The 16,744-nt window shown below is 39.3% G+C and overlaps 2 long non-coding RNA genes across 3 annotated transcripts; one reads left to right on the forward strand and one right to left on the reverse strand.

The window, feature by feature from the left end:
- Positions 1–4,335: 4,335 nt before the first annotated feature.
- On the reverse strand, positions 4,336–6,304 carry LOC112150163. Its single transcript, XR_002919907.2, has 2 exons — positions 6,168–6,304; positions 4,336–6,058 (listed from the first exon to the last, which is right to left on the reverse strand). It is a non-coding gene; the product is annotated as an uncharacterized LOC112150163 (long non-coding RNA).
- A 299-nt stretch (positions 6,305–6,603) lies between these two features.
- On the forward strand, positions 6,604–7,201 carry LOC112150161. 2 transcript variants are annotated; one of them, XR_002919905.2, is made up of 3 exons: positions 6,604–6,744; positions 6,840–6,981; positions 7,091–7,201. It is a non-coding gene; the product is annotated as an uncharacterized LOC112150161 (long non-coding RNA). The 2 variants fall into 2 exon arrangements; XR_002919904.2 differs by lacking the exon at positions 7,091–7,201 and having other exon boundaries at positions 6,840–7,020.
- The last annotated feature ends 9,543 nt before the right edge of the window (positions 7,202–16,744 follow it).

The following is a 16,744-nucleotide window of genomic DNA, read 5'->3' on the forward strand; positions in this document are numbered from 1 at the left end:
CTGGAGCTGCAGATCATAACGTGGGACTTCTGGAATGGTTTGACCAATCCAAAAATCAAAATGTAATACCTTAATTCAACCTGTAGGGGGCAGCACACAGACAGTTTTTGACTATATTTTCAAGAATTAAATAAGTTTATTTTAATTTGGCCGCAATTTAGCAATGACCAGCACTTTGAATGCCCCACTTATACATGTAAAAAGGAAAAAAAAAGTTGATTTAGGGTTTGGTTACCCTTTAAGGATCCTTCTTCTTTTGTTTTTTTGTTGGTTGGCAAACAGCTTCATGGTGCTTTACTGCCACCATTCAGTCTAGAGCAGGGGTGGGCAAACTAAGGCCTGGGGGCCACGTGCAGCCGGTTAAACTACTCAATCTGTTCCACCAAAATGGAATCAATTACTCTGATAATCCTTAACAAATGTCTCGTTTTCCCTGTAATTCTGGTGTCTCCACACAGATGGTGCACTAGTCATTCTGCATTTATGTGCTGTTGGAAGATTTGCTGTTTTTCTGACATTCATGTGTGTTTTTGGGTCAGAAAGTCATTTTTCCGATCATTCCAACTCCACATTAATGAAAATTTCTCTAACTTTATTTATATCCTTGAAGGACATCAACCAATTGGTGCAATTAATACTAAAATGAGACCAAAAGTCATAGTTTAAAAAAAAAAACATCTGTTTTAAAATATTTTATTTCTCATCGTATATATAGCATACATGAAGCATATATTTTTGTCCAGATTCCATGTTATTTCTTTCTCTTATGAGATTGATTACCAAAACACTCCACACATCTGTTCTTTATCTGGCCCATCTGTCAAATTTTACAACCATTTGTGGCTCAAGATTCAAAAAGTTTGACCATCCCTGGTCTAGACTGTGGACATTTCTTTATCTTTGCTAGTTGTATTTCAGTAGTTCTTGTTATGTTCTGGTATCAAGTTTACACCCCATCAGTCTCTCCAGGTTTAGGTTGATGATTAGCCTTGTGTTAATGATATTCCGTTAAACTTTCAGTTCTTTATTGTCAAGTCATTTGCTTTGTTACCTTTCCTTGCTCCCTCCGTTCATGGGGTTTATCATGTATAAGTTTGTTTTTAAACCTCTGAGTTTCTGTCAAAAAAGCCAGGTCTCCTCTGTTTCCTGACACTTCATTGATCTCCATCCCTTCACATCTTTAGGCAGATGATTGCTGTGAGATGTATAAAATATTCAGAAGTATTTCACCTAAAACTTCAAGAAAGTTCTTGAAGGCTGAAATCAATTTAGCACCAATCTAATAATGTATATGAAATTTGATTGACACATCAAAATCAGAATCTAAGTATTTGGGTCCAACACACTAAAGAAATGAACCTTGAGTCCCAAAAATGTTGGACGTGGAGCACCTCTGAGCTCCGCATACAGAGAATGGATTTAACTATGAATTATAAAGGCAGAATATTTCAAACATGAGGCAATATGCAAATTTAATGAAACAAACAGCCATACCTGCTATTTCCTGACCTGTTTTTGTAACTCACAAAAATAAATCTCTCATCATACATCCGTATCTTAGACCATTCTAACTAGTCTTTCCTTTACTGTTTGAGGTTACGTGGAAGTAGTTTTTTAGGTGAGAGTGAACTTCATGACTGATCATGATCCTTTCTTTGTCAACCTATTGATTTTTTAGAGGTTTGAGTTGATAACCATCACAGCTGCTTTCCTAACATGACCTTCAGTGATTTCAACCCCATGGTTTCTCATGGAATTTGTCAGATCCTCTTTGCTTCCTCACGTTGGGTCATGACTCAATTTTGTCAGTTTCAAATGACTTTCTCCCATAAGTCACACCTCAGCCTTAGTGGGGTTTTTTTATGTTTAAGTTACTCTGTAGAAGTTTTCGTTTCCACCAACAAGCTGTGTTTCCCTCATTCTGGTTCTTCATCGAGCTCTCGTTCTGACCTGCTCTGACATTATTGATTGCAGAAGTTTTGAGTCATGTGTGGAGGTGTCAGAATGGGAGCTTGATGGAGGAGTAAAATGCAAGAAACTGGGCTTATTAGCGAAAAACTAAAACTTAAAATCTGACAAACGACTTCTGGGAGAAACTTGAGAGGTTTCTTAAACTTCAGCAATAAGACAAATACTTTGTACTTACGTTTTTGTGGCTAAAGCCTCAGTCACATGTTGAGGTCATAGGCCCACTCTGTGAACACGAAGCGCAAAAGTGTTTTGTTTTCTTATCTACAGGCGTGCTGCAGATGATAGGTCATAGCGAACACCTAAACAACATATATGAGTAAGTAGGAATGAAAAAGGTGAGATGCAAGTGTGCCATAGAGATTTGTCATTTCTGAAAAACCTTCCTGAAACCTGTGCAAGGTGCATGAACCGGAGGAGTAGGAAATTAGTCAATCATGGCGTAGCTTGTGTGGACATCCAACAACGTGGTCCAATGTATCACCAGTGAACCTTTGGAGCATTTGAGTCCAGTCAGCAACAGGCCATACTCACACCTCACTAACAACTAATTATGATTAGGAAGTTTTTAACCAAAGTCCCTCAACCCAAAAACCTTAAAAAAAAATTTTTTTTTAAGTCAATCTGAAGCCTCAGTTTCCAAGATCTACTTTGAGAGGGTGTGGCTATCACCCTCGCTTCACAAACCTTGCAAAAAAAACTAACATTTATCCATCAGGCAGATCAGGGAGCTTGCTCATGCACTCTTGACCCCAGCCGATGTGACATCACAACGGCTCATTAATTCAAGCAGAGCCTCTTTGTGACAGTTTGAATGACAGGAGAAATACTCAGAAATGCACAAACAAAATAATTTCTTACTACATTTCTTTCTCTTTCATAAGAAAAATACCACACACATGTCAAAAACTCAAAAACATTATTTTCATCGGAGGGGAACTCTAACAAAATGTACTGTATCTTCCATTCATCAGCTCACCTACATTTGGTGCTCAGTGTTCGTGTTCTGGGTCTTTAAACTCAGAGGTTCTGCATTTCCTCTTATATGGACATTTCAAGATGAATTTGAGGTGTTGATGAGTAGTTGGCATTCGTTTGAGTCCACAGTATGGGTTTGTAAATCAAGATTCTGAATTAAATTTAAAAAATAGCTCATTTATTGGAGGTCAGAGAAAAGGTTCAATTCTGCTGTTTTTACTAGGGGGATTTAGTTACTTCTTGTATAGAGATCATTTACTTAAGTATTACAAGCAAAAATGTCTGCATTACCAAAATCAGGAAATTGACACAGTCACAGTCTGAGTTTAACCATATATGATATCTCAGAACTGGGCAAATAGTCGTCTCCTTGTGTTGTGATTGGTGGATTTCTGTTTTATCTCTTTGTTTATTGTAACAAACCCATTCCTTCCATTTCCTGAAGGTCTTCATGGCAGCACGTATTGATCTCCCTCTGAAGGAGACGACTGACTGAGAGATAGACACTTGAAGAGCAGAGCTTGAACAAGACGTGCGCCGCTGCAGCCTTGGGCAGAGTGTTTGTGACCTGAGGCCTTCATGCCTCAAAAGCTGCACTCAAAAGTCGAACAGTCATCAAACGTTGGAATGTCAAAGACATGACGGAGCTTCCATTGTCGGTGTGAAAGCGCAGAAAGAGAGCGGTGGGGATGGAATTAGTGCTTCTTTCTTTTTCTCTGTGTAAATCTCACTGCTGTTAGCCTGTTTGTTTCACTCTGCTGTGTGAAGAGGGTCAGTCCTACGGAGGAGTAAAGATGAAGAACATCATTAGAAATCATTCCCAGGAAATACTGCACGACTTTCTGAGAATCTGAAAATCTTTATTTTAATACCTTTTTTTGCTATTTTACCTTTCATAGTGAAGTCCTTTCATTTATGTCATTTAATCATATTTATTTTTATTAAAATCATGTTTTTGGCGTTCTTTTCTGATAATAGAGCATCTAAATAAAGGAAATTAAGCTCAAAGTCTCATTTATGAGTATGTATCTTTTCAAATCTTTGTGAATCCGGAGCAGACAAAAGAAATGCTGTTGGAAAAAGCCTGTAGGTGTGACGTAGATGCTGCAGAGCGGCCACAAGCTCTGCTCTGTGCATCCCCTTGCATTCAAATAGATCCATTGTTTTCCTCGTCTGAACTGGCATCTGGGTCAAAACTGTACGGCTGGATGGCTCCGATATTGCTCGCCATTTTTGTTGTGTCTGTAACTTTAGGTTGGCGATTCTGAGGAGCTGTAAATTTCAGAGAAAAGCGTAAAAAGATGTATGACGAGATTTCAGGGCTGGCTTATTCTGTAACTCATAAGTTAATTTCTCTCTGCAGAAACATGTCCTAAAAAAAATCACAGATTTTTTTTTTTTATTTTGCCTTAAATAGCATAAAAATTGTTACTTTAGAATGTCTGGTTTGGGTGAGAGTGAGTGATCAGAACATTGCTCATAGAGGTGTGCTGTCATTTACTTAGAAAACTATAAATTATTGTTTCCATCTGCCTCCCTGGATCCTGAAGGACGATGGTTTGGAACTCTCGAAGTTTAAATTGTGTTTTCATTGCTGAGAAAAAGACAAAGCTGGTTGGTTCATATGGTTTGAAACTTTCTCTCCAAACCATAATAATCCTCATGGTATTTTAAAGCTGTCGACAGCAACAGAACCTGCAGAAAAGTTCTCAGTAGGGTGCTCTCCACAAATGCATGTTTACATATTTACTGTAAAAATAGACGCATAGATTTCTATTTATGTTGGCAGAAAATTGGATGAATTTTGGAGGGATTTTATTACAGGAATATGTGGATAAATGAGCAGATTTCTATTTGAGTCCTCACAGAAGGCTGGTTAACAGCAGCTGTGAAGCCACTGGTGTGACAAACAAGTCGAGTGCAAACTTTTTCCCGTTGCTCCCGTCCACAATCGCAGCCTGAGAGAAGCTGCTTCTCCGGAAAAGACTTTCAAAGGAACCTGAGCTCTGAGAAACAGCCGTGATTCACCGGCTTCACGGGAATCAGAGAGAAACCAGATTCCAGTCCTGCTGAGCATTTAAATAAAAAATAAAAATCCTGCGCTTGATGTCATAACCTCGGGATTATGCTGAAAAGATGATGACTGGATGTTTCTTTAAAGGTTTTAAGTGATGTGATAAATCCCTCCCAACAATGCCAAATACTCCTATAGAATAAGTGGGTCAATAGAGCTATATTTAGTAACCATTGCCCCCCACCTTTTTTTATTGCAAACAAGCAAATGTAAAAATTCTGGATGAAACGCTACCCAGCTATGAACAAATATTCGGAGGGAAATCAAGGTGTTCTGCTTGCCAGTAAATGGGCTAAGCTATTTATCTGGTTTCAAACTTCACCTCCCTGCAGAGATGAAAAGATGCGTGAGGGCATGAAATGACTGGGGAGGGGGCGGCTTTGCCTCCCGGATTGGCTTTGATAAACTGGAGGACTTGTGAGACTTTTGGGGCTCTCTGTTCTAAAGTGGGCTTCTGTTTCATCATTTCCAGGTCCCGCTGCCTTGCGTGGCTACCTTGTTGTAATTCCTCCTCATTTTCCCGGTTTCTTTCTCACGTCGCCCCATTTTGTTCCCAAAGACGACATTTGAAGAGGAAACGTTTCCCTGCCTGTCTTCTCGTCTTTTAGAAGTGTCACAGTGGGCGAGGATGCGATGGAGGCTTACCCGACGCAGCATCCTCGCACGCAGGTTTAACGTTCCGCAATTTTGCACAAAATTTGTCAACTAACAGAGCATGAAGTGGCAGATGTTACATCTGGAGTTGTGCAGAGATGTTCTGCAGGAAAATGTTGGAGAGGCCCGCTTCAGGAACCCTCACTGCTAATGAAGGGGGTGAATTAATGTGTCTTGAAATCAGACTCGATAAATCACATGAGGCGCTGCATGGTCCAACAAATGGGCAAGAGGACGCCAGTGGAGCAGAAAGTGATTTTGCGGCAGAGCAGAAAATGCACTGTATTCCTGCGGGCATTGCATGACGAATCTGTGAACTCTGCTAAACAGAGGTGGAGCATTGTTTGGAAGAATTCCTGAACGGCTGCTTCACCCCGGGAGAGCCTGTGACAAAAGAAAACACAAGCCTTGTAAATTATGGCTCATTTCAGCCTTTAACTGCACTTTTCTCTTCAAATTAAGATGAAATTGTGCTGATGCTGAAAGAACAGACTGGCAGTTTGCATCGCAGGCTTTTCCAGATTTCCCAGAAGGATTCCTGGGGAAGGGAAACTCATAAGCTGTTTGTCACAGCAGAGGCCTGATGTCTTCATTGTTCCGCGGGTCGCTTGCTTCCAGGAAGTCTGGAAATCACAAGAAAAAGGAGGTTTCTGAGGTAAAACAAACATAAAAAAGTCAAGACTTAACAGTAAACGTGCGACTTGCCTAGAAACTCATAAAGTCCAGAGCGGTTTCGACTGTCCCAGACCGTCACAGTCTGGCTGCTCTTCAGGATCACTCAGAGTTCAGGCCAGGCGTGTTCCTCAAATGACTCAGAAACATCCCAAATTCTGATGCTTATCGGATCATCGCTTCCTGCAGCTCGGCGGGCCAAGTGGGAACAGTCGCTGTGTCCAGAATGACACGACACGTCACAAACAAACAGCTGGGATTGGTAATGACACATGCCAGGAGGCCTTGTCTGTTTTCCAGTCTGAGGTGATGGAAGAAAGACGGGACGGAATCAGGCTGACAGGAGGAGCAGAGGAGAGCCGAGGCGCGCTGACGTCCACAGGAGTGTGCATCAAACAGTGAGGATCCTTTTTAGAAATCCCACGGTTGGTGCCGCCAGACGATGGCTGATGAGTTCTAATATGTGTTAAACATGTTGTAATCACCCATGTAGGACATGAATCTGCTCCCTGTGGTGCCGCTACGCTGACGGATCATTAGTGCAGCAACACTGCCACTTAGTGGCTGGATCACATCTGCATCCAGACAGTCATCAGGCACATGCAGCTGAAGGGAAACACAGCTGGAATAAAGAGGTGCACGCTCACAACTGCAGCATGAAGCACTAACAGTCATGACTTAGTCTGTTTTCAAATATAAACAACGACCTTCTGTTATCTTATGTTTATTTATTCTGTTTTATAGGAAAATTAAAGGAGCAGCAGTTAAATTGTTACATTTATCCAGCTATAAATGACTTCCAGCAGGTTCCTTTATTGAAAAACTCAAATGCATAGCAACAAAACATAAATAAACTACACAGAAATATGATTCCTGTAGTTTAATTGAATAAATAGCATCATTTTAAAAGTAAATTTTATTTAAGATAGAGGAGGCCGGGCCAAGCAGGACCGGAGGCTGAGGAGCAGCAGGTCTTTGAGTTTGGGTTGTGCTGGTTTGCTTGGTTCTCTTTTTCCTCTTTATGTCCTCAGCAGTTTTGTACTGCTGAGTTTAGTTATTTTAGTTTGAGGCTGTAACTTAGCAGTCTTTATTTTGTGATCTTTGTTTCTTAGTTATCCAGTTTTCTTTTTTCTTCAGAGATTAATCCGGTTTAATCCTGTATACGTGTAAGTGAGTTAAAGGTGATTATTTCACACAAAAAGACAAAAACTTGGTTTTGTTTTAAATACTAGTCAAAACTACTTTGATAGATTACCGCTTTGAATTTTGTGTGATGAAAAGACAATAACATTTGTCTTTCCAGGACAGTAGGAGCTGGCGTTTTAACTGAAGGGCTTTAAAGCTCTAGACATTTCGCAGCTCAATGGGCTTCAGTCAAGTTAATGAACCCCTCATGGCCCATCCTCAGTGATGTGGTCTGAGCGCTCAGCTCTCACGGCCCGCACAGATGAAGCTGACAGTGTGGATGGAGTTCAGCAAGCTGCTCCACCGTCAGACGGATCATGACTGCGGGGTCACAGAGGTCCGCGCAGCATCTGCTCGTCCTCTGAGAGGCATGAACAGCGTTATAGCCGGCTTCTCTGCTGTTAGAGAACATAAAAACCCACAAAAGCACTGAGATATCATTGTAGTAATTCAAGAATTATTGTATAAAACTTGAAGAGCAAAAGCCCTCAAGAGATTTATTTAAATATGTCAATTATTACATTTTTGCAAAGATTTGCCTTAATAGGCATCCTTTCAATCAAATTATTCCATTTAAATTTGAGTAAAATAAGTTATTAATAATGAATTAGTTGTTATTTAGTAGTTACATTTTAAATTGAGGTTAATTTAACTAAAAATCAGGCCAGTTCTGTTCATTCATGTGTTATCTTTACATTTTGTTTATTTTCCGGCTGCTTCATTATCTTGGTATGAAACTTACATGTGGAGAACATGGACTGTTTTAATGATAAAACACTTCTGGAATATTCTGAAGCGAGTTGAACTGCCAAAGCTAATTTTAGGAATTTTCTGAGTACAATTTGCATGTGAAAGTTTGAATACATTTGACATATTTCCAGTAGAATATTGTTACATTTTGTGTACGAATGAAACTGAACATGAATGGACCCTTATTGCTATTTTTTTTTTTTACATTTACTGTTTATTTAAAGATCAACTCCAATTAAAATTCTGGGTTTTTAAAATGTTTTTAACACGTCTTTGTGCCATTTTTCCCATGATGGAGAGCATATTTAAAATAATGTGAAACTGCTTTTCCGAGTGTTTATTTATTCACAGGCTTTAAACAATCTTACTCATGATTGGTGGCAGTAGCTGTCACGGAAGCGTTGACTCAAACCGACTCGGACCAATCGCTGTCGTCTGGCTCCAACACGGTGACCTCAATATCGCAGAAAAATGGTGACTGAGTTGACTTCATTTCACTGGAGCCAGAGGTTAGACTATTTTTTGGGGTGATGTCACATTTGCTCTTTCCAGTTCTCTATATACAGTCAATGGTTGTGACACAGCAACTGCCACCTGCATCCGTTTGCAGACAAATCGTCTTAATTTTCCTCTTCTGAGTGGCCATCTGGCTCAAAAATGAACAATATTACTGCCGTTTTGTTTTGGTTTTTTTGCCACACAAATGTTAGCTTGGGTTTTTGAAGAGTAGTAAGCTAGTGGGAGAGAGTGTAAACAAATGAAAGCTTGGATATCAACGTAGAGTTACTTCCTTGCTCACAGAGGCAAATTTCTGATGAGCTCCTGCTACTGTGCAGAAAATACTTCTTAAAAAAACCACAGACGTTTTGATTTTAGCTAAGAGCTGCATAATCATAATTAACAGAACATCTGGAACAATTTAACAAAAGAAAAAATAGATAGAGTGGAACTTTAATCAAAACTACAAATGACACAAAATAAATTAACAAATCCTGATGTAGTTATTGTACAATTTCTTAAATATATAACAGCATTTTTTATTATTTATTTAAGGAAGTTTGTTGTTTTCAATAAAAGTAGATTTTGTTGTCCAGGCAGGTTAGAGGGTTGACTCCATTGATTTCACTCCATACAAAGCAAGGCTGTTTTATCAGATTTGCATTGCAAAATCTAAACTTTCCCGTGTTTTTGTTTTTCTATCCGGCGGTGATGCTGATCAGGAGAATTTGTTAAAGTCTAGGTTCTAGTTGGTCACTATGATTCACTTTCTCATTGACTTTGCTTCTACATCAAAATCTGGTCCCTTAAAAGTCAAACCCCAGCTAAGATTCTGAGGTCTCAGCAGATCAGGAACAAAAACACTTCTAGAAGAGCTGTGGTGATTGCATGGCCGACCTCGTCCTGGTTCTTTACCTTCAGGTATCAAATTGCCAGAGTTCATTCCTAGAGATATTTGCATGTCTGAGGGAAGCCTGCACTCTTCAAGAGGCATACATCTTTGGAGCTTCCTATAGAAAATGTGGTTTTTATGTATAATCCAGGTCACATACTGACTTCTTCAGCTGCAGGAGTAACACTAAACTGATGCAGTTCACTGATGGACGATTTGGGTACATTCAATAAAAAACAGGTGCAGGATTTTAGTTTCCTTTTCTTTTTTTATTATTTTTATGTGTATAATATTTGGCTTGTTATAAACTCTGGTTAGTGTGCACTTTTCTGGTTTAATTATATGATCTACTTTTTGCTGTAATTGTGTCACTGTTTTTCCTGGAGTGGATTGTTTCTGCTGTTTCAATGTCTTATCCTCTGTCCAATTTCTTGCTTTTTAAATATAGGTTTGGTACTTTGGTGTTAATACTTTAACACCTATCATCTTTGATCATCTTCTGTTCTGTTCTATAAAAAAATCTCTGTTGTCTTTTAATTATAAATATGCTGTTTTTAGCCTAATTGAAAATAATATGTTGTCTTCCAAGTTGTAGTTTCTGTAGGACAACAAGAGTTTATCAGAAATTTGCCTCTGAGTGGTGGGCGGGACTGTTGTTGTAGACCAACCCCGCCCCCTTTCCCTTTCCTGTGACTGAGAGCTCAGATCACTGAGTTTTTTTGTTTTTTTTTCTGCATTACAAATACAATATTTTTCCAACTGCAATTTTTCATGTGCTCCTGATTCAGAGCAATTAGTCGACAAAATCGAGAAAAATTTAATTTTAAGCTTAATTTTCTTTATATAAGTCCTCCATCACTAGAAAAATGCCTCAAGAAAATGTTTAAAACGCAATTTTCATCAAAGTGGGTCTTTAATGTTTCAGTTTTTCTATTTAACAGTGGAGGGTTTTATCCAACCAAGTTTGCAGTCACTGGAATTTAAATTTTCTAACAAACTTTCAACCAAATTTGAGAAAAAACATAGAAGTGGAAGTGATTAACAAATAAATACAGAAACTTAATCCAGGAAAATTACACAATTTAGGGAACTGAAATTTTCAAGAAAAAAAATTAAAAACCCCCAAAACAAGTACTTTTTTTTTTAACCAATACAAGTACATAAGGAAAGAAACAGTTGTGTAAACACAAAACTATCATCCCTTCAGGGAACACAAGACACTAGAATAACATTCAATTTCAAAGTCAGTTTCTATTAAATTTAGCATCTTCTGTTTCATTATTGATAACAACTGAATTAAGGAATTAAACTAAGTTTATGCATGTTGATGCACTCACAACTTTAAAATGTGAAACAAAACTTCCAGCCAATGCAACACTAATCCTTCTTCGTGTTATTTATTCATATCTTGTCTTTCCTGTGAGACAGTCTATATCTAAAGAAAGGATACAGATAATCTGATTCCTGATGTCATCTTTTTGAGGTTATAAAAATATTTGTTTGGAATTTTTATTTTTTGGGATTGTGTCTACACTCCTATTTTTTTTTTATACCCTTACACTGTGGCGCACATCCAGAGAACCACCCGAGACATCCTTCCAAGTCCTTGTGACATGAAGGTAGCGGTGCCTGAACATTAACTGCAACTCTCACTGTGTCATTCTAATGCAATACATAAAGCGCTGTTTCACCTAAAACATCCAGCAGCATTATGGCATTTATTATTTAACCCATAACTAATTCATGGTCACTTCCAGCTTTGATAAACATGGATGTCTTTGGAGAATCTTGAAAAGTCAGAAACTTCAGCAGACGTGTTCTGAGATGCCCGCAGTTTGTCAACAGCAAACTCTCGCAGAAGTGCAGTGTTGATTGCATGGCCCAGATACAACAGCACACATTACTGCAAGCTTCAGCGATATGATGCATCACAGGGCAAAAAGTTCAAGCGCGCTGGTTTCCTTCAGCAGAAATCCCCTCATGTATTTCTTTAAATGTACTGCAAGGCCTGTGATTAATTTATGTTCAGGTTTTGTAGTTTGCAAACACATAACCCATAACAAAAAACAAAATAAATGTACAATTACAAAATCAGAAGGGATTTTTTTTATCTATGATTTTTTAGATTTTAACACATTTTCCAAAAGAAAAAAAAATTATCAAATTGACTGATTGAGTGATAATTTCCCTAACAGCTTACCAAATTATACAAGTATTAAACAAAAATGAAGAGATGAATCCGTGGGAGGAAATGCACACGCAGCGAAGACGCCTCAGGAAATCTGATTGCTTGATGGCTGCAGATTATGGCTGGGATGGTTTTAAATTCCCAGTAAGACTAAAAACAAAAAGCTTTGAATGGGAATAAGTGTCCTAAACAGTGTGATATGTCAAAAAGCATTAGCACGCACACAGAGTGATGTTTAAATGGTGATGCTATTCACGGATTTGAGGGAAGAACAGGTCTTATTCACCGTCTGTCATCTCATCCCACAATCTCCTGACTGCTTTTGTCCAGCTGAATCCTCAATACAACTTACTGGTATTTTAGGAAAATCTAAAGAAAGGTATGAGATAAATTCAAAGGAGGCTAAATGTATCATAAGCTGCACAAACAGCACCTCACAATCAACACCACTCATCTTTTCAGCTCTTCTGGGTTTTCTGGTGAAGGCTTAAAATATAACTCCAAGGAAGAACTCTGGAGGCTGGATGGTTTGATGAAAATCAGCTAAATGTCCTGGTTATGTTCTGGTTAGATTTACACGTGTGACAGAGAGCAAAGTAAAAATGTAAGGACTGAAAGTTTGTAAGTGTGGTAGAAAAGGATCAAAGGTCTGCTTTAACAACGTAAACACTGAAAAAGTAACATATTTGAAGTAGAGCTGCTTCTCCTCCGCATTGAGAGGAGCCAGTTGAGGTGGCTCAGGCATCTGGTCCGGATGCCTCCTGGACACCTCCCTGGTGAGGTGTTCGGGCATGTCCCACTGGGCGGAGGCCCTGGGGAAGACCCAGGACACGCTGGAGAGACTATATGTCTCTTAGCTGGACTGAGAACGCCTCGGGGTCCCCCCAGAGGAGCTGGAGGAAGTGGCCGGGGAGAGGGAAGTCTGCATCTTTGCTTATACTGCTGCCCTGTGACCCGGTCCCGGATGAAGCAGAAGAAGATGGATGGGTGGATGGCTGTTCTTATTAAATCAGAAGTCCCCAACCTCCTGGCTGTAAGCCGGTAGTGGGCCAAGGGCTGCTGGATATCAGGCAGAGAAAAAATGCATATGCTGATTACTGGTTCCCAACCCTCAGGACACAGACCAGTACTGGGAAGCAGACTGGACCCTAACCATGTCTGTTACCGTGCCTGGTACTGCATCCCAAGGGTCGGGGACCCGTGATTTAAAGGGAAACAGCCACCATGTCAAAAAACAACCTGGGGACACCCAGAAGTGACGCGGAGGGGGCCCAAACCATACGTCCACATATAAAGAGTTGGGTTTGAGAATGTGTAGAAAAAGGACACAGAGAAAAGAGAAATTAGATGCATAGATCCTCCTTTTCAAAAGAATCTAAGAGGGAAAAAAAAGTATTTGATAGGATTTAAAGTAAAATCTTTGAGGAATGTCTGTATTTATTAGTGTAAATGATTGAATCCATCCATCCATTTTCATTCCACACACCCAGGACCAGGTCGCGGGGGCAGCAGTCTAAGCAAAGATGCCCAGACCTCCATCTCCCCGGCCACTTCCTCCAGCTCCTCTGGGGGGACCCCGAGGGGTTCAAAGGCCAGCCGAGAGACATAGTCTCTCCAGCGTGTCCTGGGACTTCCTCGAGGCCTCCGCCCAGTGGGACATGCCTAGAACACCTCTCCAGGGAGGCGTCTAGGAGGCATCTGAACAGGTGTCTGAACCACCTCATCTGGCTCCTCTTGATAGAGGAGCAGCGGTTCTTTTAGAGAACATAAAGGCAACAATTTTGAAGATTATGGGTCAATTTTCCACCCTGACCACCAATGTGTCCTTGTGCAAGACAACAAACCCCACGTTCCTCCTGGTGGTTGAGGTTGGGGCCAGTGTACAGCAGCAGAGTGTGAATGGTGCTGTTACCGTAAATAACTTTTGGCCTTAAAACAATTTCCCTTGGGATTAATAAAATATTTATCTATTTATCTTTAAGCGATGTATAAGAGCGCTATTTAAGCCTTCCCCATTTACAATTTACATTTAAAGCTATGGACACACCGGACATGTGACACCCGTTCAAAAATGCATGTGATGATCATTCTTGAATGCACGTTGTTGAGGGCAGTGTGAACGTAGCTAAAGCGTGGAGGGAGGAGCACATCCTCCACTCTTTAGCTAAAACTGTTAGCTAAAACTAAACCTTCCCAGAGTTGCAGAATGTTGAAACACCTCGTAAATGGAGATGACGCACTGCTTACCTCTCTGCTTGATCATTGCAATGATCTGCACTAGATTTTCTGCACTATTGTGTACACCTGATTATTAGCGGCATTGACAGTGAATTGTCCATTTTTAAACCTATGCTACTTACAAGGTGCACTATAAGGCACATTAGAGTCAGAAGTGTCACCAGGCAGTCAGACTTTATCATCTATGTTCTCAGCAATGTAGTACTTGTTTGCAACATGCTACAAATTAGCTGTGTCAGCTTATTCACAATACCTGTAACATTCAACTTTGTTTGCAAAACGTAAAAAACAGACTACTAAAATATACACTACTGTGAGTATGCTAACTCCCAACCTTGTCAATAACACTAAAACCCCCCACAGCCTGTCAGACAGTGCTACGTTTTAGCCGCATTAGAAGCATTAGCCATGTTAACGTATTCACAATTCCTGTAAGTCCCAACCTTGTTTGCAACATGTAGAAAAAGCCACTAAAACAAACGTTACTGTGACTAACTTCCAACCTTGTTAGTAACACTAAACAAAAACACAGCCCAATTCCACTACAAATTAACCACGTTAGCCATGTTAGCTTACTTACAATAACACCCAAACTGGAGATTTATTTCTGCTGACAATTACCTGCCTGCAGGTTATGATGCAAACTCTAGTGTGAACATGCTTCTTCTGTTGCTGATCCTCAGCGGTGAAATAATATTCCTCCAGACACAAATAGTTTTAAATATCAACTTAAGACACTTCTTTTGAAATGACGATTGTATTTACTCTCATTATTATTTGCTTTTTTGTGTTATTTATTGCTCTTTGTATATTATGATGTTTCTTTTTTCTTTCTCTTTATTCTTGTTTTGTTTCTCTTTTTAATATTAAAAGCATGTTGTGTACTGATGTGAAGTGCTACATAAATAAAGTTTATTCTTTTATTCATTTTTAAGCTAAAGTAAATGTAGAAAAATAGTAAATTCAAAAACATACATCCCATGGAGCTATGCTTATGTAGTTACCAACACAGAGATGGCTCTACACAGCTATGAAAAGTTTATTATCCCTTTATATCATCTATGTTGGATCTTTTATCACGTCCCATGAATTCCAGAAGTTAAAACCATGAATGAAGAAGCTCCATCACCCTTCACTGCTTCACAGACCCAACAAACTCCCAGAAGGCCAAAGATCAGGGGATACAATCTGTTTGTTTAAATTCAGAGGAAAGACCTGTTCTTAAATACACATCAATTAAAGCTTTTATTTTTGTTCTTTCACCTGTCATCTGTGTGTTTCTTTTATTTATTTGTAAAGTTTTGTTTTTAATGTTCCTTTTAATGCCTTGTGTACTTTTTCATTTCCGTGTTAAACTCAACATTTGCCCCAAAGCTCCCCTCCTTCATAACCCCCCCAATAACCTTTTTCCAGTATTAAATGAAGTCATGATTTTTAAGATTGAAAGTTTTTAGGAGAAACTTTAAGCGTGAGCGCATTTAAAAACCAGCATCACTTAAAGTGATAGTACTGTATTAAAAAATGAATGAGGAATGACTTTTATGTTTGCAACAACTTTACAATTAAAAAATGTCAAACTTGATTTTGTTCCTAATAATATGGCAAACATTGAACAATACTTTTTAAAGAAGATTTGCCGAGTGTCTGAGCCGTCAGTTCATTGCAGCTTTTTTTCTCACATGAAAGCCTAAAATACGACCTGTTGTCGAGCCTTTTTCTGTTTTTGGATCTTAGGTTACCTGTGGATTTACAAAGAGTTCTGACCTCCCCTTTCATATGATACGTTCGCGGAGATGTTTTATTTCTGTGTAGACTTTTGGAACATAAATAACGCCATACTTTCAGCTCTGGATTACTCTCTCGGTTTACGCCTTTGGATGGTTTTCGATTGTCCTCATCCTGACCAGTCTAACGGTCATGAGCACTCCAGAGACTAACTTCTCTTTCACATATTTGAGTTTCTACAAGTAAGCTGTTTAGGTGACCCTTTGCCTTTCTTGGGTTGCCTGTCCTTAAACACAACAGACAAGCAAAAGACACTGACCTAAAAAGACGTTAACATTCTCAGTCTGATTTCTTTCAGGAACTGAACTGAGTTTGTCCATCTGAGTCACAGAGAATGTGTGTGAGTGTTTATATGTAAGGAACAAATTACACTGTTTATTTAAAGACTCCAATGAAAATCATGTTTTTGTTGTTTTTACATGTTCTTGTAGAATTTTTCTCATGATGGAGGACAAATATAAAAGAATTTAAGATAAAATCTGCATTTTTTTAGTATTTCTTCGTTCAAATTGTGATTGCTCCAGAGCAGGAAAGTCTCCTTGCTCTGCTCCGTTCTGATTCATCCTCTTGTAGACAACTAGATCCATGTAGGTCATCTGTTTACCTCGTCTGAGCTGATATCTGGCTCAAAAATGTTGGCTGGATAGCTCCGATATTGGTCACTATTTATAGCTTGAGGTTGTGAGGGGCTGTAAACGTGTGAGAGAAAATGTAAACAGAAGGATGATGGGATAGCTGGCTCAGCTGGTTCAGGTCTTATTTATGCGGTAGGATTTTTTCTGTCCAACTTGGGCAGTTGTATTCATCAGCGGCTCCACTCAATCATGGTGTACCCCAGGGCTCAGTTTTAGGCCCTCTTTTA

This window comes from Oryzias melastigma, linkage group LG4 (genome assembly GCF_002922805.2).
Source record: "Oryzias melastigma strain HK-1 linkage group LG4, ASM292280v2, whole genome shotgun sequence".
Taxonomy (NCBI): Eukaryota; Metazoa; Chordata; class Actinopteri; order Beloniformes; family Adrianichthyidae; genus Oryzias; species Oryzias melastigma.